Below are 27,437 nucleotides of genomic sequence, written 5' to 3' on the forward strand. Positions count from 1 at the left end.
AATAGGGAGTGTCAAGTATGGGAAGATGTGGAAGAGATGGAGCTCCCAGGCATTCACTGGCATTTTCCCCCTTAGGAAAATGATGTCGCCCATTCCTACAGTGGAGGATGTGCCTGGCTTCAACTCCATATACCAGCTACAGCTCAAGCCAATGTGACAGTTATAACACCTGGGCTAGCTAGCATAAGACTCCACCCAGAACGTATAAATAATAAAGCAAGGAATGAACTTGATCCTTGATAGCTTGGCCAGGACATGAAGTTAGGTCATGTGTGATAGAGGCAATGAGTCTTTGGTGCCTTCTGACTATCCTAATCATATACCTCAGCAGGAGGACTTAGATGTTGCCTGTAAGCAAACCTGACTAGAACAATGAAAGTAAAAACATGATGGAGATAACATGATGGGTAGCCCTTGTAGGAGAGAAGATATGGAGAAAGTACAGCATGGCAGAAAGCACTGTGTTGTCAGGCAAACCTGGGTTCAAAGCTCAGATCTGACATGCCCAGGGACTTAAGGTAAGTCATTTAACCTCTGTGAATATCATCAATAAACTGCTACCTCAGAAGATTGTTGTAAGAATTAAATGAGACAATGTGTACAGCAGGAAAATTAATAGGCATTTATTAAGTGGACGCTGGTAGTATCATATTATCTGAAAGTAAAATTCTGTATGTTGAATTCCCTCTTAATTCCTATTTAAATCATGCTCCAGGTGGTCTCTTGACACCCTGTGAGTCCAATATGGAAGATCTGATAACAATCAACAATAATTTAATGTAAATATGATGGTATAAAGCCAGTGCCAGATGCTATGAGGGTAAACCGGAGATTTAAAAAAAAAGCTGGTTTACAAGGTTGTTGAGAAGACACAGCACAAGTCACAGAGGCTTGAGAAACATCACAAAGCAATTTAGCAGCAGATTGACATAATCCAAGTTGAGTCCGCGGCTCCTGGGGATGCAAAAACGAACATGAGGGATGCAGAGGCTGGAGGATGGCCTCAATCATAAAAGGCTTCTCTATAGTTCTGAAGTTGGACTTGAATTTTAAGCTTCCTTAAAACAGGACTGAGGCCTGCGACTTTATAATAGAAGTTCAATTCTGTGTGTGTGTTAAAAATGTGTGTGTGGAGGGTAGGGAATGGGGAAAAACTGCTTAGTGGTATGGGTTTCCTTTCAGGGTGATGAAAATGTTTTAGAACCAGATAGAAGTGGTGGGTGCACAATAATGTGAACACAGTAAATGCCACTGAACTGTTCACTTTAAAAAGGTTTACTTTAGGTCCATGAATTTCACCTCAATTTTAAAAGTTGCAGAAATTTAATTTATTATTTTTAGAGAAGTATCCCTATCAGTTATTAAAAAATATTTGTAAGTTACAAAAATTCAAACAACATATTTTTGACACAGGAACAAATGATGTATCAAGGGAGAAGAATCAAGTCCAAAAGTAGACTCAGGTGTATTTGGGAAATTAGTAGATGCTAACCTAAACAGTTAAAATCAATGGGGAAAAGATAGATTCCAATAAATGCTTTTGGAACAAGTGGCTAACTATTTGGGAAAAAAATAAAGCTAGACCTACACCTAACAGTTTATACCAAAATGAATTCCAGAAGGATTAAAGGATGAAATGTAGAGGAATGGAAGCATGAGAGTTCTAGAAGGAAACTATGACAGAGCTTTGTATAATCCTTGGCTCATGGGGGATTTTATAGGCTTGACTTGAAGCCCTGAAATCAAAAAGGAAAAGATTGATAAATTGGACCACACTCATGAAACACACAAATAAAAGCAACTTTTGTATGTTCTATGTGGCAAAAATTACTATAAACAAGGCTGAAAGACAAATAACAAATTGGGAAAATATTTGCAACTCTTATGATAGATAAGTAATTTCTCCAATATACAAAGAACTCTTATACATTAATAAGAGAAAGCCAATCACTGCTATTGAAAATGAGCATAAGGATAAAGAAAAACTGAATGATCAATAGACATATGAAAATATGTTGAACTTCATTATTAATCAAAGAAATATGAATAAAACCAACAAGAAGATTGTATTTATTGCTTACCAAATTGACGGTGTCCAGACAATAGGTTCTCTCTGTAGTTCTGGTAAAGTTATAAAATAGTATAACTTCCCTGGAGGGCATTTTTTTCACTTACCCTTCAATGCAGAAATCCTATTATTGTGACTATCATTAAGAATTAATATGATAAGCCAGGGGGAGAAAGATAAATACCTTATGATTTCATTTATTTGTGTAATATAAAAACAAAGCAAAACAAAATGAACAAAATAGCAGTAGACTCATAGACACTGAGAAGTGACTGGTGGTTACCATGGGGAAGGGTGGGCAGGGGAGGGGGATAAAGGAGTACAAAATGTTCAAACATAATATAAGTTGGTCATGGGGATGGTACAGCATGGAGAATATAGCCAGTAAATCTTTAACATCTTCCTGTGTTGACAGATAGTAACTGCACTAGAGGGGGTGAGGATTTAATAATATAGGTAACTGTTGAACCACTGTGTTGTATACTTGAAACCAATATAATATTGTATATCAACTAAATTTCAATAAAAGAAAGAGTTAATATGACAAATGAACAAAAATAATAGGTGAACACTGGAGGAAAAACCTAAATGTATATCAAAAGAGTATTTGGCCATACTAATGCAATACTATTCAGTCATTAAAAGTAAAAGAGATATGCTTTGGTATATATACAATGATATATTGTTGATTGAAAAAAATAAGTTGCAGCTGAAAGTTTTACCTCTAAAAACAGGAACAAGACAAGGATGCCCACTCTCCCCACTTTTATTCAACATAGTACTGAAGGTTCTAGCCATGGCAATCAGACAACACAAAGAAATAAAAGGCATCCAGATTGGTAAGGAAGAAGTCAAATGGTTACTATTTGCAGATGACACAACTGTACATAAAAAAACCCTAAAGACTGCACTCCAAAACTACTAGAATTAATATCTGAATTCAGCAAAGTAGCAGGATATAAAATTAATACACAGAAATCTGTTGCTTTCCTATACACTAACAATGAACTAGCAGAAAAAGAGATCAGGAAAACAATTCCATTCACAATTGCTTCAAAAAGAATAAAATACCTAGGAATAACCCTAACCAAGGAAGTGAAAGACCTATACCCTGAAAACTACAAGACACTCTTAAGAGAAATTAAAGAGGACACTAACAAATGGAAACTCATCCCATGATCTTGGTTAGGAAGAATTAATATTGTCAAAATGGCCATCCTGCCTAAAGCAATCTACAGATTCAATGCAATCCCTATCAAAATACCAACAGCAATCTTCAACGAACTGGAACAAATAGTTCTAATATTCATGTGGAACCACAAAAGACCCCGAATACCCAAAGCAACCCTGAGAAGGAAGAATAAAGTGGGGGGGATCTTGCTTCCCAACTTCAAGCTCTAATACAAAACCACAGTAATCAAGACAATTTGGTACTCGCGCAAGAACAGACCCACAGACCAGTGGAACAGAATAGAGAGTCCAGATATTAACCCAAACATATATGGTTAATTAATACACGATAAAGGAGCCATGGATATACAATGGGGGAATGATTGCCTCTTCAACAGCTGGTGTTGGCAAAACTGGACAACTACATGTAAGAGAATGAAAATGGATCATTGTCTAACCCCATACAAAAAAAGTAGATTTGAAATGAATCAAAGACCTGAATGTAAGTCATGAAACCATAAAACTCTTAGAAAAAAACATAGGCAAAAATCTCTTGGACATAAACATGAGCAACTTTTTCATGAACACATCTCCCCGGGCAAGGGAAACCAAAGCAAAAATGAACAAGTGGGACTATATCAAGCTGAAAAGCTTCTGTATAACAAAGGACACCACCAATAGAACAAAAAAACATCCTACAGTATGGGAGAATATATTCATAAATGACATATCTGATAAAGGATTGACATCCAAAATATATAAGAGCTCATGTACCTCAACAAACAAAAAGCAAATAATCCAATTAAAAAATGGGCAGTGGAGCTGAACAGACACTTCTCCAAAGAAGAAATTCAGATGGCCAACAGGCACATGAAAAGATGCTCCACATAGCTAATCATCAGAGATATGCATGTTAAAACCACAGTGAGACATCTCCTCACACCAGTTAGGATGGCCACCATACAAAAGACAAACAACAACAAATGTTGGCAAGGATGTGGAGAAAGGGGAACCCTCCTACACTGCTGGTGGGAATGTAAACTAGTTCAACCATTGTGGAAAGCAGTATAGAGGTTCCTCAAAAAACTAAAAATAGAAATACCATTTGACCCGGGAATTCCACTCCTAGGAATTTACCCAAAGAAAGCAACTTCTCAGATTCAAAAAGATATATGCACCTCTATGTTTATCACAGCACTATTTACAATAGCCAAGAAATGGAAGCAACCTAAGTGTCCATCAGTAGATGAATGGATAAAGAAGATGTGGTACATATACACAATGGAATACTATTCAGCCATAAGACGAAAACAAATTGTACCATTTGCAACAACATGGATGGAGCTAGAGGGTATTATGCTCAGTGAAATAAGCCAGGCAGAGAAAGACAAGTACCAAATGATTTCACTCATCTGTGGAGCATAAGAACAAAGCAAAAACTGAAGGAACAAGACAGCAGCAGACTCACAGAACCCAAGATTGGACTAACAGTTACCAAAGAGAAAGGGACTGGGGAGTGTGGGTGGGAAGGGAGGGATAAGGGGCATTGCAATTAGCACACATAATGTGGGGGAGGCACGGGGAAGGCAGTATAGCACAGAGAAGAAAATAGTGACTCTATAGTATGCTACTACACTGATGGACAGTGACTGTAATGAGGTATGTGGTGGAGACTTGATATTGGGGGGAATTTAGTGACCATAATATTGCTCATGTGATTGTATATTAATGATACCAAAAGAAAAAAAAAGAAAAAAGTAAGTTGCAGAATTATATTATACTGTACTGTGATGTCATTTTTAAATAATTAAAAAACTATATATTGCTCATTTTTGTTTGTATCAAAAGTAAAAATATCTGGCAGAATACATACCACACTATTAACAGTAGATACTCTTGAAGGGAGTAGGGATGATAGAGGGAAGAAACTTACATTTTACTTTGTATATTTCTGTAGTTATTTAAAGTGCTTTAAAACAAATATGTGTTACTTTTATAATAAAACAAATATGAAGATTAATTATAAATAATTACAAAACATTTTCATAAGGGAATACTTCAAAGAAATACATACATACATATATATATATAATCCAACAGGTAGACTTAGAAAGATCTCCTTAAAATATTGCCTGGTGAAAATGATGTGTGCCCCATCTCTTTTACAACATTTTCCAGGGAAACAGTGTAATAACCAGAGTATCTTTATGACCACCCTAAATGCAATAAAAGACACACAAGGATGCATGTGAACTCACCTACATAAATTGTGAGTTGTAATTTCACAATTTTCAGAACAAAAACCAAAAAATAATCTTTGAAGACCATCTCATGAAGATATTTTCCTCTATGTTAAATTATGCAATTATGCCCCAGTATTTCTATTTGTAATGTGGGGAGAAAAGTATGACATGTGCTTTTCATTATGGTGTGTGTGTGTGTGTGTGTGTGTGTGTGTGTGTGTGTGTGTGTGTGTGTGTGTGTGTGTGTGTACACAGATACAGGGTAGAGAGAGATTGAATGCTTTAACAATATGATGAGATTTCTATGGTGGGTTCTTTTTCTTTTTTCTTTAACCTATTCTATGTTGTTTAACCTCTCTACAACAAGCAGTGTTATCTTTGTAAAGAAAAGAAAGCATATTTAAGAAGGAGGTAAAACTTAAGGTAAGATGTATATATAGTTTTAAGTTGAGTTTTTAAGGAACTGCTCCCAGCAGGGGAAATTCCTGAAAATGTTTTCTAACACTGTACTGGTCAAGAATATGTCAAAGTCATGACCCATGCAACACCCTCCCACAAACAATGTTTGACATTTTCCTAAAGCCAAAAAGAAAGCTCAAACAACAAAAATAAATATTCAAGATAGGAGGCATATGAGTCTGGGAGTACTGGGTAAACAGAAACAGTTGAACTCTCCAGGCATTGTTTGATCTTAATATCCAGTGGTGTGACCTGCAAACCACATTGCCACAATCCTCTTAACTCCCTCTGAAGATCATTTAGTAGCTCTAACTAATACAGAATAAAGTTTCCCACCAGAGTGATCAGATGGCAGCCCCTCTTCTCCTAAATCAGAGTAGTGCAACAACCATACAGATGACCAGACAAAGCCGCATCACACATGGGCAAGTCCCATCCAGCTACTGCTTATTTGGGGATTTTATCTGCACAACATTAAAATAGCCCCATAACTGATGGAATTTATGATAAAAATTAAGTTAGGTAAGTCAATAAAATATCAACACAAACCATTAAAAAGTGCAAAATTTTCAGGGACAATGAAGGAGAGTAAACCATGGAGAGAGGATTAGAGAATGTTCTCCTTAAAAAAAAAATAGAAAATTTTCATACCAGTGTCTTGGTCTATTCTACATAATACCAAATAACTGAATTTGACTTTCAGTTCAGGAGATCATTATTTTTCTTTTCTTCAATAAATCTAACTAGGTTTCCTAAGTCAACAGTTGTTTTTATATTGCATGCACATAAATTTGCAAGGGAAAACCCCCAAAAACAATAGCTTGTAGGAAAATTTTTTCAGAGGAATACAACTTAGCACTTTCAACTGGCTCTGGTGAGCATTAGTGTAAGGTTCTTACCATTGGTCCATATCCCATTAAAAAATATGATCTCCAACAAATCTAAAAAAAAGAGGGAAAGACTCCACTCTTTACCACATTGTCCCCACATATGAAGTGTTTAGATTCACTTTCCATCCCTATTCAGCTCAGTTCCACTCAGCCTCAAAAACTATGCCACCTTTTCTCAGGAGCAGAGAATAACAGACAGGGCTGCTCAAAATTTATTTCACAGCACAGTCATTGTGAATTAGATTTATGGTTACATAATTACTTTGACTGCTGTGAGGAGAGAATAGGCCATGATCAATTCCTCTTAACTGACAACATAGGAAGCCAGGCTTTTCTGTCTTCAAGATGCAGAAGGTAGAAGAAATTCTTGTGATAGGCATGAAGCTAAGAAGTCTTGTTTTATTTCCAGCCGAGGATCTTACTGCATAATTGATACTGAAATCTATGGGATAAACATCTTTATGGCCTCTACTACTAAATGAACAAGTTCCAGCAAGATATTTCTTAGCTTTTCATACTGGGACCAGGATTGGAAAAATTACATAATAGCCTTTTGGATATGATGATAATATTGAGAGACTATACACTTGTTTTCTAAAGTGTAGGCAGATTTGCACTGCTATGTCCACATTCTCTCATCCATTCACACTTCAAACACATTTGAAAAATATCTGGCTGACATTATGAGGACACATTGTGGATGAAGAGCAGTAACATTAATGGAAATTTCTAGTCTTTTCAGGTAAGTGACCACAGAAGAATATCCATTGTTTGAAATGATTTCAAATGATTTTTTTTTTTTAGATATTTGCTGGGAAGGTTGTTCTGAAAGGAAGAGGGAAGCAGTTACTAGGAAGCAATGTTAATTTCATTGTCCTGGAAAGCCCTGGGAGGTCTGAGGTCAAGGTTCTAGTCCTGATACTGCTGTTAACAGTTATGTGATCACGGACAAGGCAAATCACCTCTCTGAGCCTTGTGGTAAGAAGGGAATAGTACCTCTTCTGCACAATGACAGAGGCTGGACCAGATAATCTCAAACTTCGTTGTCAAAAGTTTTGGGAACCCCGATCTCAGGTGAGTTAGTGTTTATGTGCTAATAGGATTGTGAAATCATTCTTGGTCTGGCTTACAGGGAGCAAAAACACCAGCAATCCAACTTGTCACCATCACCTCTGAACTCACCATTCAGTATTCACCTGCAGCCTCACAGCTGAAAGGTGTAAACAGAGCAGTAGTTCCCAAAGTGGAGTTCCTGAGGCTAGGGAAATCAGCATCACCCCTGGACTTGTTAAAAATGCAAACTCCAGGTGGAGAAAGACAAGCACCACATGATTTCACCTATCTGTGGCATATAAAAAACAAAACAAAATGAACAAAACAGCAGTAGACTCATATACACATACAGCCAATGATTCTGTAACATCTTCCTATATTGACAGATAGTAACTGCACTAGAGGAGGTGAGGACTTAATAATATGGGTAGCTGTTGAATCATTGTGTTGTATATTTGAAACCAATTTGTATATAAGATTGTATATTAATGATACTTCAATTTAAAAAAATGTTTAAGGAAAAGTCTGAGACTATACCCCCAGATCTATTTAATCAGAGACCTTAGTAGTTGGAGACCCCTGTTTTTTAGCAAGCCCTCTAGGACCATAGGCCAAAGTGTGAGAACCACTGGCATAGATGAAGCTATTCAACGGATGTCTGAAGCCAGCCATGTTGCTCATGACCGTAATAATAAAAGTATTACTACGGTAGAGAAGAACAAGATAACTGACACAGAACATAGATCCCAAAATCTGTTCAGTTCCTGAAATTTGTATGGATAGAGCCACACATATAAAACTGTTATCTTATTCCAAAGGTCACCAACATTTGTATCCTGAGGAGCTACTTTTTATTATTCTGGAGTCCTTGAATGTGCTAGTTATAAAACCCTAAGTATATATATATATATGTATGTATGGAGAAAGAGGATAAAGGACAGTGAGTAAAAAGCATTATTATGTATTATAGTCTCCTTCTTACTAAAGAAATTGGGGCAAACCAGAACATTTGCTTCTAAATTTATGGGTAAATATCTAACTACTAGTCAGGGAGTCTGATCTAAATGATGCCAAAACATCTAGGTAAAAAGTGAAATTCTTTGCAAATAAAATATTTGGTCCCATATATATGCTTTAAAATTTTGGTTTCAAAAACCTCAATTTTAGCTCTTTAAAAAGAGTACAAATGTAGTCCCACCTCCCCATGTCATACCAATTATTTCTAAAATAATACCAATTATTATATCTTGACTAATAGGAAATTATCTCAATGAACAATGGTTATGATGGTGATGACATGAATAGATAATTATGAGAGGATTATGATGCCTTAGTATCTACTGAGAATTAAAAACAAGGTGACTATGGATCTTAATGAATGCCCCTTTCTCCAAGAGGCAATCCTTGCAGGACATAAGAATTTTAGAGTCTGCTCTGGCATTTGGGCTTCTCTGAGCCTCAGGTTTCTCATCTGTACATTTGAGGATTGGGTCAAATGATTCCTTCCAGATCTACAATTCTGTAATTCTAAGATTTTTTTTTTTGAGAGGGCATCTCCCATATTTATTGATCAAATGGTTGTTAACAACAATAAAATTTTGTATAGGGGACTCAATGCACAATCATTAATCAACCCCAAGCCTAATTCTCCACAGTCTCCAATCTTCTGAAGCATAATGAACAAGTTCTTACATGGTGAACAAATTCTTACATAGTGAGTAAGTTCTTACATGGTGAACAGTACAAGGGCAGTCATCACAGAAACTTTCAGTTTTGATCACGCATCATGAACTATAAACAATCAAGTCAAATATGAATATTTGTTTGATTTTTATACTTGATTTATATGTGAATCCCACATTTCTCCCTTATTATTATAATTATTATCTTTTTAAATAAAATGCTGAAGTGGTAGGTAGATGCAAGATAAAGGTAGAAAACATAGTTTAGTGCTGTAAGAGGGCAAATGTAGATGATCAGGTGTGTGCCTATGGACTAAGTATTAATCCAGGCTAGACAAGGGCAACAAAGCATCCACAGATGCAGAAGATTTCTCTCAAAACAGGGGGGGTGAGGTTCTAAGCCTCACCTCTGTTGATCCCCAATTTCTCACCTGATGGCCCCCCTGTGACTGTGCCTGTCTTAGGTTGTTCCTCCCTTGAGGAATCTTACCTGTCTCTGGCTAACCAGTCATCTTCCGGGGCCATACAGAGAAATGTAAAGTTGGTAAGTGAGAGAGAAGCAATATTGTTTGAAAAGGTTAGCTTTTTACTTCTTTGCAGATTTATGCCCTGTGGCTTCTATGCCCAGCATTTGTCTTGAGGTATCTTTACCACTTGGAAGAATTATGATACTCAGTAATTTCGATATGAGGCACGAATTCTACTTAAGGGTTGTAATTAGGAAGGAAGAAGAAAAGCTTTAGAAGTAGCAGACGGAAGAAAACATGGGAAGATTGATTATTTCTTTGACATATCTTCTTGTAGAGTAACATAAACATGTATAGGTTTTAAATTACTAATTAAATTGCGTACACACATTAACATAATAGGAATACAGCTACATAACCAAAGCAGACCTACAATTACCATCTCCAATGAAACCAAAAAAACCAGTTAGGCACCCTAGGCATTTGTGAAAACTTATCAATTATATGATGGATATTGTCTCACTGAATTTGAATAGTTTGAGAAAAATCAGACAAATTAAAACAGCACATTCCTGGGAACTGTTCACATCCCATATGTTCTTTTAACAGTAGATAGTCTATAGTCGCAAGATTTTGGAGCACTGCAACTTGCACTTCTCCTAATTCTTGGTTGAGTTCCGACAGTATAGATCCAGTCAAATTTGTTGTTTTACTGTATGCACAGGCCAGTTTAGATATCTTCTTCTTCATTCCAATGGCAAATCCAGGAACCGGTGGGATGAATGCAGCTACAACTGCAACAGCGCCAGGATCTTTGTTGAAGTTTTTTGATGATCGTCTTCTGGAATGACTCTTCCAGAGAATGTTGATGTTGGAAGTTCTTCTTCATATCATATCTTAATTTGTTTTCTGGGTAGCCAAATTAGGCTTTGATCCTCTGTATAAACACAAACAAACCCTTTGCCCACACTTTGATATGCACTTTATACCACTGTGAAGAACTTATTGGAGATCACCACACAGGAACTGCTTTTTTTTTTTAAGAGAAAGAAATATTATCAGAAAAATGTATTTCCATAGCTGATCATCTGACACCCTTTAAATGATCAAAATTAAGGATATTTAAAGCATGCATTAATCATTGATTTACAGTTAGTTTTATCCTATCAGGGAGTAATCCCCCTTTTCTTTCTTTTTTTTGTTATCATTAATCTACAATTACATGAAGAATATTATGTTTACTAGGCTCTCCCCTATACCAGGTCCCCCCCACAAACCCCTTTACAGTCACTGTCCATCAGCACAGCAAAATGTTGTAGAATCACTACTTGTCTTCTCTGTGTTGCACAGCCCTCCCCTTTCCCCCACCCCCCATTATGCATGCTAATCATAATACTCCCTTTTTTCTTCCCCTCTTTATCCCTCCCTACCCACCCATCCTCCCCAGTCCCTTTTCCTTTGGTAACTGTTAGTCCATTCTTAGGTTCTGTGATTCTGCTGCTGTTTTGTTCCTTCAGTTTTTCCTTTGTTCTTATACTCCACAGATGAGTGAAATCATTTGGTATTTCTCCTTCTCCGCTTGGCTTATTTCACTGAGCATAATACCCTCTAGTTCCATCCATATTGTTCAAATGATAGGATTTGTTTTCTTCTTATGGCTGAGTAATATTCCACTGTGTATATGTACCACATCTTCTTTATCCATTGATCTGATGGACACTTAGGTTGCTTCCAATTCTTGGCCATTGTAAATAGTGCTGCGATAAACATAGGGGTGCATCTGTCTTTTTCAAACTTGAGTGCTGCGTTCTTAGGGTAAATTCCTAGGAGTGGAATTCCTGGGTCAAATGGTAAGTCTATTTTGAGCATTTTGAGGAACCTCCATACTGCTTTCCACAATGGTTGAACTAATTTACATTCCCACCAGCAGTGTAGGAGGGTTCCCCTTTCTCCAGAACCTCGCCAACATTTGTTGTTGTTTGTCTTTTGGATGGTAGCCATCCTTACTGGTGTGAGGTGATACCTCATTGTGGTTTTAATTTGCATTTCTCTGATAATTAGCGATGTGGAGCATCTTTTCATGTGTCTGTTGGCCATCTGTATTTCTTATTTGGAGAACTGTCTGTTCAGTTCCTCTGCCTATTTTTTAATTGGATTATTTGTTTTTTGTTTGTTGAGGTGGGTGAGCCCTTTATATATTTTAGACGTCAAGCCTTTATTGGATCTGTCATTTACAAATATATTCTCCCATACTGTAGGGTACCTTTTTGTTCTATTGATGGTATCTTTTGCTGTACAGAAGCTTTTCTGCTTAATATAGTCCCACTTGTTCATTTTTGCTGTTGTTTTCCTTGCCCGGGGAGATATGTTCAAGAAGAGGTCACTCATGTTTATGTCTAAGAGGTTTTTGCCTATGTTTTTTTCTAAGAGTTTTATGGTTTCATGACTTACACTCAGGTCTTTGATCCATTTTGAATTTACTTTTGTTTATGGGGTTAGACAATGGTCCAGTTTCATTCTCCTACATGTAGCTGTCCAGTTTTGCCAGCACCATCTGTTGAAGAGACTGTCATTTCCCCATTGTATGTCCATGGCTCCTTTATCAAATATTAATTGACCATATATGTTTGGGTTAATGTCCTGAGTCTCTAATCTGTTCCACTGGTCTGTGGCTCTGTTCTTGTGCCAGTACCAAATTGTCTTGATTACTATGGCTTTGTAGTAGAGCTTGAAGTTGGGGAGTGAGATCCCCCCTACTTTATTCTTTCGCAGGATTGCTTTGGCTATTCGGGGTCTTTGGTGTTTCCATATGAATTTTTGAACTATTTGTTCCAGTTCGTTGAAGAATGTTGCTGGTAATTTGATAGGGATTGCATCAAATCTGTATATTGCTTTGGGCAGGATGGCCATTTTCACGATATTAATTCTTCCTAGCCATGAGCATGGGATGAGTTTCCATTTGTTAGTGTCCCCTTTAATTTCTCTTAAGAGTGACTTGTAGTTTTCAGGGTATAGGTCTTTCACTTCTTTGGTTAGTTTTATTCCTAGGTATTTTATTCTTTTTGATGCAATTGTGAATGGAGTTGTTTTCCTGATTTATCTTTCTATTGGTTCATTGTTGGTATATAGGAAAGCCACAGATTTCTGTGTGTTAATTTTGTATCCTGCAAGTTTGCTATATTCCGATATCAGTTCTAGTAGTTTTGGAGTGTAGTCTTCGGCGTTTTTTATGTACAATATCATGTCATCTGCAAATAGTGACAGTTTAACTTCTTCTTTACCAATCTGGATTCTTTGTATTTCTTTGTTTTGTCTGATTGCCATGGCTAGGACCTCCAGTACTATGTTAAGTAACAGTGGGGAGAGTGGGTATCCCTGTCTTGTTCTCGATCTCAGAGGAAAAGCTTTCAGCTTCTCGCTGTTCAGTATAATGTTGGCTGTGGGTTTGTTATATATGGCCTTTATTATGTTGAGGTACTTGCCCTCTATACCCATTTTGCTGAGAGTTTTTATCATGAATGGATGTTGAATTTTGTCAAATGCTTTTTCAGCATCTATGGAGATGATCATGTGGTTTTTGTCCTTCTTTTTGTTGATGTGGTGGATGATGTTGATGGATTTTCGAATGTTGTACCATCCTTGCATCCCTGGGATGAATCCCACTTGGTCATGGTGTCCTTTTGATATATTTTTGAATTCGTTTTGCTAATATTTTATTGAGTATTTTTGCATCTACATTCATCAGGGATATTGGTCTGTAATTTTCTTTTTTGGTGGGGTCTTTGCCTGGTTTTGGAATTAGGGTGATGTTGGCTTCATAGAATGAGTTTGGGAGTATTCCCTCCTCTTCTATTTTTTGGAACACTTTAAGGAGAATGGGTATTATGTCTTTTCTGTGTGTCTGATAAAATTCCGAGGTAAATCCGTTCGGCCCTGGGGTTTTGTTCTTGGGTAGTTTTTTGATTACCGTTTCAATTTCTTTGCTCGTAATTGGTTTGTTTAACTTTGATGTTTCTTCCTTGGTCAGTCTTGGAAGGTTGTATTTTTCTAGGAAGTTGTTCATTTATTTTAGGTTTTCCAGCTTGTTGGCATATAGGTTTTCATAGTAGTCTTTAATAATTCTTTGTATTTCTGTGGAGTCTGTCGTGATTTTTCCATTCTCATTTCTGATTCTGTTGATTTGTGTTGATTCTCTTTTTCTCTTAATAAGTTTGGCTAGAGGCTTATCTATTTTGTTTATTTTCTCAAAGAACCAGCTCTTGGTTTCATTGATTTTTGCTATTGTTTTATTCTTCTTAATTTTGTTTATTTCTTCTCTGATCTTTATTATGTCCCTCCTTCTGCTGAGTTTAGGCCTCATTTGTTCTTCTTTTCCCAGTTTCGATAATTGTGATGCTAGACTATTCATTTGGGATTGTTCTTGCTTCTTCACGTGTGCCTGGATCGCTATATACTTTCCTCTTAAGACTGCTTTCGCTGCGTCCCACAGAAGTTGGGGCTTTGTATTGTTGTTGTCATTTGTTTCCATATATTCCTTGATCTCTATTTTAATTTGTTCATTGATCCATTGATTATTTAGGAGCATGTTGTTAAGCCTCCATGTGTTTGTGAGACTTTTTGTTTTCTTTGTAGAATTTATTTCTACTTTTATACCTTTGTGGTCTGAAAAGTTGGTTGGTAGAATTTCAATATTTTGGAATTTACTGAGGCTCTTTTTGTGGGCTAGTATGTGGTCTATTCTGGAGAATGTTCCATGTGCACTTGAGAAGAATGTATATCCTGTTGCTTTGGATGTAGAGTTCTATAGATGTCTATTAGGTCCATCTGTTCTACTGTATTGTTCAGTGCCTCCGTGTCCTTACTTATTTTCTGCCCGGTGGATCTATCCTTTGGGGTGAGTGGCATGTTGAGGTCTCCTAAAATGAATGCATTGCAGTCTATTTCCCCCTTTAGTATTTGTTTCACATATGCTGATGCTCCTGTGTTGGGTGCATATATATTTAGAATGGTTATATCCTCTTGTTGGACTGAGCCCTTTATCATTATGTAGTGTCCTTCTTTATCTCTTGTTACTTTCTTTGTTTTGAAGTCTATTTTGTCTGATATTAGTACTGCAACCCCTGCTTTCTTCTCTCTGTTGTTTGCCTGAAATATGTTTTTCCATCCCTCGACTTTTAGTCTGTGCATGTCTTTGGGTTTGTAAGCAGCATATATATGGGTCTTGCTTTTTTATCCATTCTATTACTCTGTGTCTTTTGATTGGTGCATTAAGTCCATTTACATTTAGGATGACTATTGAAAGATATGTACCTATTGCCATTGCAGGCTTTAAATTCGTGGTTACCAAAGGTTCAAGGTTAGCCTCTTTAGTATCTTACTGCCTAACTTAGCTCACTTATTGAGCTGTATATACACTGTCTGGAGATTCTTTTCTTCTCTCCCTTTTTATTACTCCTCCTCCATTCTTCATATTTTGGGTGTTTTGTTCTGTGTTCTTTTTAGGAGTGCTCCCATCTAGAGCAGTCCCTGTAAGATGCCCTGTAGAGGTGGTTTGTGGGAGGCAAATTCCCTCAACTTTTGCTTGTCTGGGAATTGTTTAATCCCTCCATCATATTTAAATGATAATCATGCTGGATACAGTATCCTTGGTCCAAGGCCCTTCTGTTTCATTGCATTAAATATATCATACCATTCTCTTCTGGCCTGTAGGGTTTCTGTCGAGAAGTCTGATGATAGCCTGATGGGTTTTCCTTTATAGGTGACCTTTTTCTCTCTAGCTGCCTTTAAAACTCTTTCCTTGTCCTTGATCTTTGCCATTTTAATTATTATGTGTCTTGGTGTTGTCCTCCTTGGGTCCTTTCTGTTGGGAGTTCTGTGTAGTTCTGTGGTCTGTTTGATTATTTCCTCCCCCAGTTTGGGGAAGTTTTCAGCAATTATTTTTTCAAAGACACTTTGTATCCCTTTTTCTCTCTCTTCTTCTTCTGGTACTCCTATAATATGGATATTGTTCCATTTGGATTGGTCACACAGTTCTCTTAATATTGTTTCATTCCTGGAGATCCTTTTATCTCTCTCTATGTCAGCTTCTATGTGTTCCTGTTCTCTGGTTTCTATTCCATCAGTGGCCTCTTGCATCTTATCCATTCTGCTTATAAATACTTCCAGAGTTTGTTTCACTTCTGTAATCTCCTTCCTGGCATCTGTGATCTCCCTCTGGACTTCATCCCTTAGCTCTTGCCTATTTCTCTGCATCTCCGTCAGCATGTTTATGATTTTTATTTTGAATTCTTTTTCAGGCATACTGGTTAGGTCTGTCTCCTTTTCTGGTGTTGTCTCTGTGATCTTGGATTGCCTGTAATTTTGCCTTTTCATGGTGATAGAAATAGTTTGCAGAGCTGAGATGAGTGACGGCTGGAAGAACTTCCCTTCTTGTTGGTTTGTGACCTTCCTCTCCTGGGAAAACAGCAACCTCTAGTGGCTTGTGCTGGGCAGCTGTGCCCAGACAGGGCTTCTGATTCCTGCCTGGCTGCTATGGAGTTTATCTCCGCTGTTGCTGTGGGTGTGACCTGGCTCAGGCTGCTGCTCCAAAGTGGTGGAGCTGCATTGGAGGGGAAGTGGCTGGGAGGCTATTTATCTCCATGAGGGGCCTCCGTGCTCCCTGCTGCCCAGGGGGTTAGAGTGCCCAGAGATCCCCAGATTCCCTGCCTCTGGACTAAGTGTCCTGGGACGCTTCCGTCTGGTTTTGGGGTCCCTGTCCCTTTAAGACTTCCAAAAAGCACTCGCCAAAAAAAAAAAAAAAAAAAAAAGCTGCTCGCTTTTCTTTGTCTTTGGGCGCCGGCCTCAGGGACCTGCTCACTGGTCTTGCTGCCCTGTTTCCCTAGTATCCAGGACCCCACGCATGCACTGTGTCTGCGCTCTGGTCCAGATGGCTGGGGCTGGGTGTTCAGCAGCCCTGGGCTTCCTCTCCTTCCCCGCTCCGACTCCTCTCCTCCCGCCAGGAGCTGGGGGGAGGGGCTCTTGGGTCCTGCCGGACCAGGGCTTGTATCTTACCCCCTTTGCGAGGCTCTGGGTTCTCGCAGGTGTGGATATGGTCTGGATGTTGTCCTGTGTCCTCTGGTCTCTATTCTAGGAAGAGTTGTCTTTGTTATATTTTCATAAATATATGTGGTTTTGGGAGGAGATTTCCGCTGCTCTACTCATGCCGCCATCTTGGCTCTCTAAGCTTTTTGTAGCTCAAATTTTTCTATCTTCTAATTTTGTGAGAAAGAAAAATTATAAACAAAGCTTTCAAGAAGTAATTTTGATTATATATTGTTAACTCAGCCCAATTTTATCTACAGCTTTAAGGCTGTACAATGATTTTAAGGGTTCAGAATCTATTCTGAGGGCACTATAGGAGGCTGAATGAAAAAGGTCATGCTCTGATTATCATAATTCCATTGTTGGTTATTCTATTCTAATTGTAAAAATATTTGCTAATGCATATATGGTATGTAACAACTTTCATTTAACCAACATATGGAATAAATTGTAATACATTACTTGCTCATTTTGATTAAGTGGGAGTTAAATGAATCTAATTGTCTTCTGAGGAATTCAACAAGTTTTTATTTCTGGCAGTTCATTAGCCTTACTTAGTCTTTAAATGACAATGATAGAGATTATTGTCTCTAAGTTATAGATGGGGATATGGAATCAGAACAACTTAGAGTTAGAAAGAACTTTAAAGGTTGGCTAGACAGACCCTTTATTTCACAGATGAGAAAAGTAAAGCCCACAGAAGGTAAAGGCCAGAAATTTGGAGATGATCTAGACAAGAGCTGGAATAAAACAGTAGGCCACTGGATCCCTTAGCTTATTTTCCAACAGAAATCCTATGATAGATTTCCTTCTTGGTGACCAATACTTAAGATGAGCTAGATAGGAAGAACCAGGTTTATTTAGGGTTTACCTTTGTAAAAGAGTTCCTGTCTCTTCCCACTCCCAACCTAAGGTGGAAATTCAGCTCAACTATAGAATCTAGACAGTTGTTTAAAGGACAGAGTTCTTAAATGAATACAGATACAAGACTCCTCCTTAACTCTGACAATGGCTGAAAAGGGAGCAATACCTCTCAGAGAGGCCCCTTTTAATTGTTAATATTCACATCATTACAATGTTCATGGAGTTTGCTTACAGACTAGCTCATATTAGAAAGTTAACAGTCCTAGGTATAATCTACTGATCATACGTAATCTACTAATTAGACCAAGGAAAAAAGGAATGAAAGACGTGTGTGTGTGTGTGTGTGTGTGTGTGTGTGTGTGTGTGTGTGTGTGAGAGAGAGAGAGAGAGAGAGAGAGAGAGAAAGAGAGAGAAAGAAACTCCAGACTGGTGCCAATCTACTAAGGAATGATGATGCCCTTATGGGTGGAAGGAGCAGGTTAAGGAGGAAAAGTCAGGAAGAGCACTGTTGCCAAGAACTGTTATCAATTAACATTCTGGAAACCACAGCCATACTTCTCTTCTTTGGGGATCTTATAAAATGAGACCATAAACATTCATTGAGTCAGCAAGGCTTTGGTTGCATATTGCTGCTGGTGGTAGGGAACAACAATCTGGAGGCTCACAAAGGGATCCAGCTGTCTGCTTTGCTGGAGTGGAAAAAAACCATCATAGCAATTTCCACAATATATCTGGCAGGACAAGGTGCTGCAGAAGCCAACTAAATTGGCTCAGAGTAGACATAAGCTTCGCAGCTGGAGAGTTTTAATTTAAGAGGTGCTGCTGAGGTGTGAAAGAAATGGGCCAGCCTTAAATCATAGACTCACCTCTCAATCTGATGGAAGTATCAATCCTGAGTTCTCTTGTCCTCTAAGAAGTCCTCATCTTTGTTGAAAGAAGCTATTAAACATCTCTCTGTTCCTTTTTTGACGAGTCCATAGGTTCCTTGCAATTCTGGAAAGCAAGAATATTTTTGCTTTGCATCTTTGTAGCCTCAATAATGCATAGGTCAAATCTTGTAACCCCCAAACACCACTGAGATTTGGGCAGTAGGGGTCAAGGAGTTGGGACTAAAAGCTAAGGAAAGGCTTGGAACAAAGAATAGAGGCAAATTAAAAGCAGAGTCCTCTCCCAGAGAGTATGTGAAAGCTGACAGTCTAGAACATGGGTTGGAAAATTTTTTCTGTAAAGGGCCAGATAGTAAATATTTTAGACTTGCAAGCCATAGGGTCCTTGTCATGGCTACTTTTCACCTATTTCAGAGCAAAAGCAACCATAGATAATACATAAGTAAATTAATATGTGTTCTAATAAAACTTTATTTATGGATAATGAAACTTGAATTTCATATAATTTTCACAGGTCATGGAATATCATCCTTTAATACATTTATTTTCAACCATTTGAAAATTTTAAGCCATTCTTAGCTCATGGGCCATACAAAAACAGGTAAGAGGTCAGATTTGGCCCACAGGATGTAGTTTGCAGACTCATGATCTAGAATAATGCTACCCAACAGAAATATAATGAGAACTACATAATGTAACTTAATATTTTCTAATAACCCCATGTCAAAACAAAAAAGAAACAGATGAAATTAATTTTAATAAAATTTTTGTTTAACCTAATATATTCAAAACATTATAATGTTATCAATATAAAAATTGCCAATGAGCTATTTTCTCTTTTTCATACTAAGCTTTCAAAATCTGAGATATATTTTTACACTTATAGCAATTTCAATTCATTCTAGATATATTCCAAGAGCTCATAGGTACATATAGCTGGAGGCTACCATGTTGGCCAGTGCAGGTCTAGAGCAGTGTTTTCAAACTTTAGCTTGCAATAGAATCACCTAGAAGGCTGTTAAAGATTTCTGGGCCCCATCTCTAGCTTCTCATTCAGTAGGTTTGGACAAAACCCCAAATCTGCATTTCTAACATGATCCTAGGTGGTCTGGGGATCAAGCTTTGAGAATACTTGTCTAGAAGCTGAACAGTAAAAGTAGAGAACTAATTAGGAGCCAGGAATATGTAAAAGCAAGAGGTAAAATATGAACAACAATGAGATACTATTACACACTTATCAGAATAGCCAAAATTCAAAACACCACCACCAACAAATGCTAAAGATATGGAGCAACAGGAATTCACACTCATTGTTGGTGGGAATGCAAGATAGCACAACCACTTTGGAAGACGGTTTGGCAATCAGCTTCTTACAAAACTAAACATACTTTTATCATAATTGAATGATAATGCTCTTTGGTATTTACCCAAATGAGTTGAAGATACGTCTACACGAAAAGCTACACATGGGTGTTTATAGCAGCTTTATTCGTAATTGCCATAAGTTAGAAGCCACTAAGATTTCCTTCAGTAGGTGAATGTATAAATATCCAGACATGGAATATAATTCATTGCTACAAAGAAATGAGCTATCAAGCCATGAGAGACATAGAGGAAACTTAAATGCATATTACTAACTGAAAGAAGACTGTATGACATTCTGGAAAAGGCAAAATATGGAAATAGTAAAGACCAGGGGTTGCCAGGATACCAGGGGTTAGGAAGGAGGGAGTGATGAGTAGGTGGAGCACTGAGGATTTTCAGGGCAGTGAAAATTTTCTGTATAATATTATAATGGTAGATACATGTCATTGAACATTTGTCAAAACCCATAGTATGTACACCACCAAGAGTGAACCCTCATGTAAATTGTGGACTTTGGTTGATAATGATGTGTCAATGTACGTTTGTCAATTGTAACAAATATACCACTCTGCAAAATGCTGAAAGTAGGGAAGGCTGTTCATGTGTGGAGACAGGGGGTATATGGGAACTCTGTACTTTCCACCCAAATTTCTGTGAACCTAAAACTGATCTGAAAATAAAGTCTGTTTTTAAAAAATAGGGCACCAGATCATCAAGCCAGATAAGCAGCAGGACTCCAGGTCAGAGGTAAAAAACTTGAAACAGAGGTAGAGCGTTAGAACTGAGGAAACCTCCCTTACTCTGACTTCCAAAGCAGGAGTCAAACAAGTAGCTTCCTCAGGTTTCAAAATTTTGTAGGTGCCCTGGGGAAGGACTGGCTGCCTAATTAGGGGGCAGCTCAGAACCTGTGGATTTTAAAGCTTTTCAGTGCAACAACTATTTCCAGGCACTAACAAATTCTGATAAAGATACCCAAGCCTCATTATTTAACACAGTGATTTCCAAAACAACCCAACTTTCAGATTGGACCTATAAGTATGTCCTTCTCACATTATCTTAAGACTGCTCAAATAGAAAGTGAGATAGATAAAATATATAGAAATTTGGGGTGCTTAAAGATTGCAACAAATAGGTGGGCTGTGAGTTTTCAGGAAGATTCTATAAATCCAGAATTTATTTCCCACTTAAAAATATATATAATCATCCACTTTGGATATCACACCTTTCAAGAATGTTCTTTTAACTTGATTACCCTTCAGAAGGAAGCTAGCTTGTAGTGGCACATCACAGAACACAAGGCTTTAGCAGACCTTTAAAAATGGATCTCCTCATAAGTTCTCAAACTCTGTGGTCTAAATTAAAACTCTGGATCTTAATTTTTTAAAAAGGGCTGTTTTCTGATCCATTGGTGACAGAAGACCCTTCATGATATAGTCTGGGAATCCCTCAAATTCAGGAGAAATGTAAAGGCCTAAAAGAAATTTATAAAGACATATTTTTAGGGTGTCTTTTCCTGGTGGCACTCTTTAATGAACCTTTGTAACATCTGGATCCAATCAAATACAGATATAGAAACTGAGTTTTGGAGGGCAAAGAAACAAAAATATTCACAACTTTTCATTACATAATGAAAATTCTGGTTCAATGTCTAATTCATTAGAGTAAATATAAAATATATCCCCATTAAAGTCCATTCAAGAAATAAGGAAGTTATACTTAAAAAAGATCAAAATATAAAAAGTTGAAAAAGAACATTAATTCTGAGTTTTGAAGGAATAGGGCAAGAGTGCTATTGGAAATGCACATTAATATTATCTTTGATAAGTACTAATCAACTTAAGTATCTCCCCAGCTCCAAGCAGAAGTATTTACTCAGCAAAGGTAAGTGCATCAATTTTTTCAGGATCTCATCTCAAGATAAATTGAAACCTCCAATTTCACTGGAGCAGAGATAGTGACTTGGAACCCCATCCAAGCAGAAACAAGTTTTACTTCCTAGAAAGGAAGAAGCTACAACTATAATGCTAGAGAGCCAGAAAAACACTAATTAAGTTCCCAAACAAGAAAGTCGTAGTTTCAAAAGCTCTAGTAAGGAGAATTTTATAAGGCTTTTCCAACCTTTTAAAAGAAAAAGGTAAGTAACTCAGCCAGCAAAATAGAGTTTATTCAGGAATAAAGGAGTTCCAGTTCGGGACAAACTAGGGCAAGCTAGGAGCAAAGGAATACACAGGAGGAGAGCTACTTTTATAGAGGAAAGAAAGAAGTTGGGCAGGATTGTGCCGAACAAAAGTTCATTGGAGGAAAATGAGAGTTTGAAATGGGGGCAGCTTCTCATTGGCTGCAGAGGAGGACAGCGTGCTGTTGCTGGGCGGAAAGTAAATACACTTCTTCTGGCTGGGACTATGCAAGCCGCCACAAATGGTACTGGTAAGAGCCCTCCCTTCGTGGCTTCCTGACTCCCAATTTTTAGTTAGGTTTCCTAAACACATTCTCACATTTCCAACAAGCTATTAGAGGTTGAGAAACCAAGTTTGGCAGCCCCGTTAATTTGAGAAGGTATAATTAAAGGAACATTGTCTCTTAAATCAGAGAAGCCCATGAAGAATTTCAGGTTTGCTGCTCATGAAGTCATTGGACCACTAGTCCATTAGGAAACTGGAAAAACAATTCATTTAATACAGATATGAGCACATATAATAATCCTGCAGTGATTTAATGATATACTGACTTGGAATTATATGATTGCTTTCTATGGAGGATTAATTCAGAGTTCTTTCTCTCTTTGGCATTGAGGTTGTGCCCCTGTTAAACCTGAACTTTCAAAAATTAGTAGTTTATTTGAACTCAAATTTTACGTGGGAGAATAATGAAATCCTAATTATTTTATCACCAAAACATTTCTAGGGAGCAGATTGACATTTTTTTTCAATGAAACATTATTTTTGTTACAAAATGTTTAAGTATCCCTAAAAGTACAAAAGGGGCTCCATTAATGTAACTTAAAAATATCACATTGAAAATATATATATATATATATATATATATATATATATATATATATATATATATATATATTACATTGTACATAGTCTTCCAGAATTGCCAAAAAGAAGAAACTAACATTTAAATATATTTTGGAAGAGAAAGTATTCATTCTGCACTGTTTTCAGGATGGAATAGTTTAAACTGTTCCCAATTCTATCAAAGGATGTTCTTAAATATTCTTTAAAAATCCAATCATAAATATTGTCAAAATGGCCATCCTGCCTAAAGCAATCTACAGATTCAATGCAATCCCTATCAAAATACTGACAGCATTCTTCAACAGACTAGAGCAAATAGTTCTAAAATTCATATCAAACCACAAAAGACCCCAAATAGCCAAAGCAATTATGAGAAGGAAGAATAAACCAGGGGTGATTATGCTCCCCAACTTCAAGCTCTACTACAAAGCCACAGTAATCAAGACAATTTGGTACTGGCACAAGAACAGACCCATAGATCAATGGAACAGACTAGAGAGCCCAGGTATAAATCCAAGCATATATGGTCAATTAATATACAATAAAGGAGCAATGGACATACAATGGGGAAATGACAGCCTCTTCAACAACTGATGTTGGAAAAACTGGACAGCTACATGCAAGAGAATGAAACCGGATTCTTGTTTAAACCCATACACAAAAGTAAACTCAAAATGGATCAAAGACTTTAATGAAAGTCATGAAACCATAAAACTCTTAGAAGAAAAAAAAACTCTTAGAAGAAAACATAGGCAAAGCTCTTGAATATAAACATGAGCAATTTTTTCCTGAATGCATCTCCTTGGGCAAAAATGAACAAATGGGATTATATCAAGCTAAAAAGCTCTTTACAGCAAAGAACACCATCAGCAGAACAAAAAGGCATCCTACAGTATGGGAGGATATATTTGTAAATGACATATCCAACAAGGGGTTAACATCCAAAATATATAAAGAATTCACATGCCTCAAACCCAAAAAGAAAATAACCCTATTAAAAAATGGGCAGAAGATATGAACAGACACTTCTCCAAAGAAGAAATTCAGATGGCCAACAGGCACATGAAAAGATGCTCAATACCACTAATTATCAGGGAAATGCAAATTAAAACTACAATGAGATATCACCTCACACCAGTTAGGATGGCCAACATAGAAAAGACAAGCAACAACAAATGCTGGCGAGGATGCGGAGAAAGGGGAACCCTCCTACACTGCTGGTGGGAATGTAAACTAATTCAACCATTGTGGAAAGCAACATGGAGGTTCCTCAAAAACTAAAAATAGAAATACCATTTGACCCGGGAATTCCACTCCTAGGAATTTACCCAAAGAAAACAACTTTTCAGATTCAAAAAGATATATGCACCTCTATGTTTATCACAGCACTATTTACAATAGCCAAGAAATGGAAGCAACCTAAGTGTCCATCAGTAGATGAATGGATAAAGAAGATGTGGTACATACACAATGGAATACTATTCAGCCATAAGAAAGAAACAAATCCTACCATTTGCAACAACATGGATGGAGCTTGAGGGTATTTTGCTCAGTGAAATAACTGAAGCACAGAAAGACAAATACCAAATGATTTCCCTCATTTGTGGAGTATAACAACGAAGCAAAACTGAAGGAACAAAATAGCAGCAGACTCACAGACTCCAAGAAGGGACTAGTAGTTACCAAAGGGGAGGGATGGAGGATGGTGGGGAGGGAGGGAGAAGGGGGTTGTGGGGTATCATGATTGGTGCACATGGTGTGTGGGGGTCACGAGGAAGACAGTGTAGCTCAGAGAAGACAAATAGGGACTCTGTGGCATCTTACTACACTGATGGACAGTGACTGCAATGGGGTATGGCGGGGACTCGATAATAAGGGTGACTGTAATTGCCACATTGTTTTTCTTGTGAAACCTTCATAAGAGTGTATTATCAGTGATACCTTAATAAAAAAATCCAATCATAAATTCAGATTCACTTAAATGTCCCCAAAATAGAAAGGAAAAAAAGCTGAGTTTTATCCTTGAGGGCATCGCCACTCCGAGGTGTTTCAAGATTACCAAAATGTGATCAACATCATTATATAAAAATCTTCTGTGGCTACCCGCATATAGGAACATTCAATAATGGAAAAAGATGGTCAGCATTTCTTCAAAAATTTTAAATTCAGATGAAGGCAAAGAAGACATAAAGCAATTATTTGAATATTTCTAACTCCTCATTTTCATCTGAGGTTGTGAAACCAATCTCACTGCCCTCTCAACACACATGTTTAGAATGAGATCTTCTAAAAGAAATACAAGAGCTGAAAGAAAGAACTATATACATACAAAATACTTGCCTGGCTTCATAACTAAAGTGTTCCCTTTCCTAATGTATTCACTTGAGTTCAATGGAGTGTTAAATTTTCCTATAATCTTCATTTCCAAAACAAATCGTACCAATACTAGACAGTATGATCTCAAAAAATGAACAATGGACTTGAACAGTTATTTCTTTAAAGAAGATATACAAATGGCCAATAAGCACATGAAAAGATGCTTAATATCAGTAGTCATAGGAAAAGCAAATCAAAACCACAATGAAATACTGCATCATACCCTCTAAAATGCCTATTTTTTTATTAAAGTATCATTGACGTACAATCTTATGAAGGCTTCACATGAACAACATTGTGGTTTCAACTTTCACCCGTATTATTAAGTTCTTACCCCTCCATTATAGTCACTATCAGCGCAGTAAAGTCATTACTTGCCTTCTCCATATACTGCCTTCCCTGTGACCTACCTACATTGTGATTGTAAAATTCCTATTCTTAAAAAATAAAAAAGGAAAATAAGTGTTGGTGAGGTTGTGGGGAAATTGGAACCCTGGTGCATTGCTGGTGCATATAAGTGGTGCAGCTGCTGTGGAAAACAGTTTAGTGTCCCTCAAAATTAAACAATTAAAATTTAACAAAAATTAAACAGCAGCATTATTCACAATAGTAAAAACGTGAAAACAATCCAAGAATCCATCAAGTGATGATTGGATAAACAAAATGTGGTATAAACATACTGTGGAATATCACTGAACCATAAGAAGGAATGAACTTCTGACACATGCAGCAACATGGGGAAACTTTGACTTATGCTAATGAAATAAGACAGTCACAAGAGGACAAATATTGTGAACCCACTTATATGACATACCTGGAATAGGAAAACTCATAGTGGCAAAAAGTAGAATAGAGGTTACCAGAGCTTGAGAGAAGAGGAAATGGGGAGTTATTTTTTATTAGGTACAGATTTTCTGTTTCAGATCATGGAAAATTCTGGAAATGGATAGCAGTGATGGTTGCACCACATTGTGAATGTACTTGATACTATGGAATTGTGTGCTTGAAAATGGTTCAACTTATATATATTCAAATGGAATATATGTAAATCTTATATATATCTTATTACAATAAAAAGATACACAAGAGGATTTAAAGCCTTTCAAGAACATCTTCCACTTAACTGAACGTTTCTCAAGTTTTGGTTTTAAATCTCAACATCTTAAAGATGTTTACATTGTTTACGTGGATCATCTTTAATATTTCGAAACACAAAAATTTTTAACACTGCCTGTAAACAAAAATATGCATTTCTACGAGACAACCACATCCCCAAATGGGACTGCCAATGTAAATGTTTCGTCCAGAATAGGTCTAGGTGAACTTCGTTCAAGGTTACACTGACACTAAAATGCTTTCACCCCCACTGTAGCCTGGGGCCTAAGAGAAGCCTCCCAACAATACCCAACTCCAAAAGGAGTTCCTCACCCTCTGAAAAGGCACAGGTCTAAGATTCTCTGGGCGGTTCCAAAGTATTCTGGGAGTTAAAGGAGGGATCAGGTGCAAAAAAGAACTGCTGGCACTTGGTGAGCAGAGGCTGGGTTTAGGATTATCACCCGGTTGCTGAGCGACTTCTCAAATCTTCCCATCAACGCCATTCCTTTTCCCACCCGATAGGCCTGCGCTCCATCCCCTCCGTCCTATTAGCCAATCACCGGGCTGGTGATTGCCAGTTCGGTCCAATCCCGGACACGGTTACTTTGAGCGGGAAAGGCTCCGAAGCTGCGGGATAAATTGAAGTCCGCTAACCGCCCCTTCTTGGCCTTATCACTGGGGCAGGTGGCCCTGAAGGCTGTTGCCCATTGGCTTG

The 27,437-nt window shown here is 37.4% G+C and overlaps 1 long non-coding RNA gene across 2 annotated transcripts; it reads right to left on the reverse strand.

Moving 5' to 3' along the window:
• Positions 1 to 638: 638 nt before the first annotated feature.
• LOC140848768 (uncharacterized) lies at positions 639 to 27,401 on the reverse strand. 2 transcript variants are annotated; one of them, XR_012129885.1, is made up of 3 exons: positions 27,056 to 27,401; positions 18,843 to 18,969; positions 639 to 954 (listed from the first exon to the last, which is right to left on the reverse strand). It is a non-coding gene; the product is annotated as an uncharacterized lncRNA (long non-coding RNA). The 2 variants fall into 2 exon arrangements; XR_012129884.1 differs by lacking the exon at positions 639 to 954 and adding an exon at positions 7,856 to 8,172.
• Between the last annotated feature and the right edge of the window lie 36 nt (positions 27,402 to 27,437).

Source organism: Manis javanica, chromosome 4 (assembly GCF_040802235.1).
Source record: "Manis javanica isolate MJ-LG chromosome 4, MJ_LKY, whole genome shotgun sequence".
Classification (NCBI taxonomy): Eukaryota; Metazoa; Chordata; class Mammalia; order Pholidota; family Manidae; genus Manis; species Manis javanica.